The sequence below is a fragment of the Camellia sinensis genome, chromosome 7, assembly GCF_055761805.1.
Source record: "Camellia sinensis isolate YWXY chromosome 7, ASM5576180v1, whole genome shotgun sequence".
Lineage (NCBI taxonomy): Eukaryota > Viridiplantae > Streptophyta > Magnoliopsida > Ericales > Theaceae > Camellia > Camellia sinensis.
The window spans coordinates 71,374,373-71,380,158 of NC_138967.1; the positions used below are offsets into that span (position 1 = coordinate 71,374,373).

The 5,786-nt window shown below is 31.9% G+C and overlaps 1 long non-coding RNA gene across 1 annotated transcript; it reads right to left on the bottom strand.

Moving 5' to 3' along the window:
* Positions 1–293: 293 nt before the first annotated feature.
* On the bottom strand, positions 294–3,730 carry LOC114281937 (uncharacterized). Its single transcript, XR_014335487.1, has 3 exons — positions 3,395–3,730; positions 3,165–3,262; positions 294–1,548 (listed from the first exon to the last, which is right to left on the bottom strand). It is a non-coding gene; the product is annotated as an uncharacterized LOC114281937 (long non-coding RNA).
* Between the last annotated feature and the right edge of the window lie 2,056 nt (positions 3,731–5,786).

The window sequence follows — 5,786 nt, forward strand, 5'->3', positions numbered from 1 at the left end:
TTTAATATTCATTTTTGGATGAATATGTTGCTTTGAGTTCCCATCAAGAAAACAAACCAGTTGGAAACATTGTTAATTATAAAGGTTAAAAAATACAAAATAAATATAAATGATAGACAATATATATATATATATATAATATTTTGATTCAGATCCAAAAATATACATGATCCCCTAGCCAGAAAATTCAAATCATATTAAATAAAACCTCCAACAAAGCTCAATAATTAAATCATGAATTTACCTTTATAACTATAACTCATGCCTCAATCTGGAAGAGTTCACACTGGTAAATAAAAAAATTACAAATTTCAATCAATGTGAATTTTTCGAAAGAAAATGAGCATCCAAACTAACATCCTAAAAAGCAATATATAAAGGACATGGAAAGAATTTCAAAACAACAAATATGAAAGTCGAAAAAGCTTAACAATTCAATAAATCCTAGTTCTGCTACATCAATGGAAAGAGTGTCTCGACTCCATACGATATAATATTAACACCTAAGTTCAATCCCGTTCAGTTAGTTAATTTTATTTATTTTATTTACTTTTAACAAAAAAATAAAAAAAATAAAACAAAGAAGACCATGAATTACTCTACTCAAGAAAATAACATAACATCCAAACAAAGATAAAGAATTACATGCCTAGAATCAAACCATGACAAAATTGGACTTTCAGCATGTTTAACTAATAAAGATAAAAACACATTAGCATATTTTGTAGACCAAAAGAGAAATAGTTGTATAACCTAATCAGCATAATCCACAAATCTAAAAGTAAATATTTGAAATCCAATACACAAACTGAAGGAAAAAAGAAAAAGAAGAAAAAGAAATCTCCCTTAAATTAGCAAAAACTTTAGTCTTTCCTGTGGATCGGTTAGTGCCCTGTTGATTTCTTATAATTTATTTTTTCAAACTCTTGCTAGACCTTTTAATTCCACAACACTGTTCAGATTCCATAATAAAAAAATAAAAAAATAGGAGTATGATGCTTTATCGATCATGACTCACATCGACTTATAACTTCTGCGTATATCACTTGCATAAGATAATGAAATTTTACAATGTTTTCTTGCCTACATAATACTGTTATGGAGGGAAATTATCTCTGGCAATCTCAATTTGGAGTTCAGCCTCCATGTCATGTACTTCTCAAAGCAGTTTTTAGTTTTTCTGCATAGAAACAATTTACAAAGTATATGGAGCTCAACTGTTCATAAACTTCATGGGTGTGAAAAATTAGGGCTTTCTGCTATATGAGAACAATAGTTAGATTAAGTAAAGTCATGCGAATGCAGTTAAAAATCTTGATCAAACTGAAGCATGTATATACATAAATGTGTTTACCCTTCGCAATGTTGCATGAGGCTAAGATGGTAGCTGTGCGATGGTTGAGATGGGGAGTGCGGTTGCTACAGTTGTTGCGATCAAGATTTCGACAAAGGGTCGCTAATGAGGGAGGAGCAGAGATGGTTGTGAGGAGTGTGGGTGTCTGCGAAAAGGAAGAGGCAAATATGCTGCTGTGGTCATGGTGGAGAAATCTGTGTACATCAGCATGTTTTGTAGACCAAAAGAGAAATAGTTGTATAACTTAATCAGCATAATCCACAAATCTAAAAGTAAATATTTGTAATCCACTACACAAATTGAAGGAAAAAAGAAAAAGAAGAAAAAGAAATCTCTCTAAGAAAAAGAAAGCCTTAATTTAAGTGTAGAAGATAAGGCGAAAATGGCCAAATAATGTTTCATAGTAGTGGAAGCAAAACAATTCCAAACCAAAAATTAGTATGTGAACCCAGTTTACAAACCAAACCAATATGAAGGACTCATATAATTTTGATGCTCATATAATTTCCTAAAATGAGAATAAAATTCCAAACCAATATGAAGGACTCACAGATGTCAATGAAATGCCACTGCAAAAATAACAGATGTCAATGAACATCCACCTAAACTACAAAACCATGGAGAATTGGACAAAAATTCCAAACCAATATGATACGCCACCACCGTCAACTATAAAACCATGGAGAATGTAAACAACAAATCCAAACAAGTACTTCCATTTCTCAGAAAAAAGGGAAAAACACAACAGTGACCAAGAGGGAGCCGAAGGATATTCAACCTAGAAATAGCAATTTATATAATCAATGTAATTAGTGCTCATGAACCCCAAGTAAGACTTAAACACAATTTACACATAATTCAGGAAATTTGAATAAGGAGTTGCTAAAGGGACAACAAAATGTGAAAATAAAATAGTTAGAGAACTTAATGGTCATACAGAAAAGTTTACTGAGCTTATGGAACATAAATGGGAAACATGGATTTGGAGAGAAGAATGACAACAGGAAGGCCATGGCAGAATTCACAATGACATAGGATCATATGCATACATGACTATCAAAAGAGAGAAGAACATTTAATCAACATTATCTTCCAAAAAAGCAGCAGGTTAAGTCTCTTAAAAGTTGGACCTGAGAAGTGAGAACTAAGTTGAAGCTATCCTAAATGTCTAGATACCATCTTGACCTATAAATTCATCCAGACAGATATTTAAATAAACTATATATGTTTGAAATCACATAAATCAGCATGTCTAATTGGCTTATTGAGGTGCACAAGTAATATTACTGGAATCAAATTGCATCGGATGCTGTGGTCAGCGGCGTCGTCAATTTCTCACTCCTCGGAAACTCTGATCAATTCCTGGGCGAGTAGTGCTATTAAATCCATCTCTCTCTCCCTCTAGAATTCTTAGCAGTTCATAGTTTGTTCAATTTGTTGTAAATTATGCTTCTTTGTTTCATTATTGTATTGTATCATTTGGCTCAAATTTAAGTTGTTGCATAAATTTTGGGTTTTTCGCTGTTCTGTGTTCTTGATTTTTCATTGGTGATATTGGTCCTTGATTTTGATGAGTTTCTGGTATTCATGTTTCTTCTCTTTTTGTCATCACTTTCCTTAATTAATTTTTTGATGCAAACATTAGTGGGTAAAACCTGACTAGTATCATATTAAAATATAGTTCAACTCTTGTATTCTTGGAAACCACATCCAGAAAATTGGAAACCAATTCATATATATATAGACTGATTAAAAAATTGGCCCAAAAAATGAAGCCTCAAAGAACTGAAGAACTGAAGAAATAAAATACCTCTCATATTGGGAGGGTGGGAGCCGAGGAAAGGTGGGAGCTGAGGGAGGGTGGACAGTCACGGAGCTTGATGTTGATCAATGGCGAGACCACCGTCTCTGTTGCAGAGAAAGGGAAAATTGGAAACCACAACTAGAAAATTGGAAATCAATTCATATATATAAACTGATTCAAAATTTTGCCCTAAAACTGAAGCCTCAAAGAACTGAAGAACTGAATAAACAAAATACCTATGATGTTGGGAGGGTGGTGTCGATGCTGATGTTGGGAGGGTGGGAGCCGAGGGAATGTGGACAGTCGCGGAGCTTGATGTTGATCAATGGCGAGGGTATTTCTTCCCTATTGAGACCACCGTCGCTGTTGGAAGGTTATCTCCAGTTTCTCTAATCTGCTACCTCTGGTCGCGAGTTTCAGAAGAGAAAGAATTTCGAACGTGAGAGAGAGATCCACCATAGACGGAGTCGAAGAGAGAACGTGGGAGTTGAAGAGAAGGTGTTTGGGCAGACGTGGGAGAGAGAGAGAGAGAGAGAGAGAGAGCAAAGAGAGTGTTTGGACGGGAATAAAAAGCAAATAGGAATCATCTGAGGCAGAGATACATTTTATACATTTTCAAAAATCTTTCTCCCTTATTATATAGATATGTATATGGATTAAAAAGTCTCATTTAGAATAATTTTTTTTAAAAAAATATATAAATATATAGATTAAAAAGTCTCATTTAGAATAATTTTTTTAATTTTTTTTAAAAAATAAAATAATTATAATTTAAATATAATATTTTATCTTATTAAATTAAAATTTTACTTTATTTTATTTTTCACTATTTTAACTAAAAAAATTTCATTATAACTTATCCTGTGTCATTTTCAGAGTGTTCCATGAGGTTAAAAAGTGACCTCACTCTCACTCAGAAGAGTTCAATTTAACTACTCCCTCCCTCCCTCTCTCTCATTGTATAGTTGGATATTAGCTGTCAATTATATTTATACTAGCATGTCACTCGTGCTATGCACGGATTGTGTTTACAATTATCTATATATGTGAATTGTGATTTTTAAATTTTTTTTTAATTTTTTAAATGTCTTTTTTTTTCCATTTTTTATATTATATTAAAGTTTAATATTTTGATAATAAATCATATGTATTAAACTTTTCAAGGAATTAAATTTCTTTTTTATTATCATTATATTATATTAAAGTTTAATATTTTGATAATAATCATATGTGTTGAACCTTTCAAGAAATTTTTTTTATACTTGTTCTTAATGCATTAAAGTGTTATTATGAGGGATAATAATCATATGTGTTGGGACTTTTCAAGGAATTCATATGTGTTGGATTTCAAAGAATTTTTTTTATGCTTGTTCTTAATGCATTAAAGTGTTGTTATGATGGTAAGACTTGGAAGTTGGGAGAAGTTAATAAATGTTAAGATTTTTTTTTTTCAAAAAAATCAAAAAATCGAGAAATTTAGATTGGGAGATTGGAGCTCCCACAAGGCTTGGGGTTAAAAACCCCATTTTGCTTAATATATAGTATAGATATCTATTATATTATTTATTTATTTATTTTCTAAATGTTTATAAATATTCACAACACTTTCGAAAACTCTTCCCCTCCTTCCTTCACTCATCAGCCCCTACCCCGTCTCTCTCTCGCCGGAGTTTCAGTATCTCCGGTGAGCTTTTGGTTTCTTTTCTTTTTTCAGCTCACATTTCGAGCCTTAAAATACTCAAACTTTTAAGGGGTTGTTGGGATGTTCTAAATAAGTGTACTTTTTTACTTTTTATGAAATATGGATTGGGTTTGAAATGATGTGGTAGAGAGGTGATGTGACTTAAATAAGATGATGTGACTTAAATAGGATAGTAACTTTTTGACTTTTTAGATTTTTTATGGAATGCCAAACTTAGCCTAAGTCTCAATTTCAGTTGTTTTTTCAGTCAACCCTAGGTTGATAGACTAAAACCCATATCTACAACCGAAACAATTTCTTGTATTCTTGATTTTCCGGCGACTTTCCGGCGACAAGAACCTGATTTTCTCTAAAAAGATTGACCAACTTTTCTTTGTTTTTGTTGGTTTTTGTCGGTTTTTGAAGGTTTTAGTTAACTTTTTCAAGAACTACCGCACTCAAGACAGGTGCATTTTCCTAAATAAGTTGAAATACTAATTTAATTTTTAAACTAAGTTTAGTTTTGAAAGAATTTTTAAAATAGACTAAAACGTGGTTTACAACCACGATTTCAACGTTTGTGCACCTGTCTCGTGTGAAATTTGAGAAGTCTTAAAATCGTAGTTACAAAACGCATTTTTGATTAAGAAAATCGCGGTTACAAACAGCGCTTTTAGTTATATTTTTTTTTCTTCTGAAAGCATGGTTGTGAACCACGATTTCAACTTAAATTTTTTTTCTTTTGAAAATGTGGTTGTGAACCACGTTTTTTATCATTTTTTTTTTCCTGAAAGTGTGGTTGTGAACCACGCTTTCAATACACAAATGATATTGCTGCTTGGCGTGCTATTGGACCGACTGATACATCAAATAAGTCAACACTCATCAACAGTTGGTCCAATAAATTTATTTCATAAAAAATAAAATAAATTTCTAAAAAATAAATT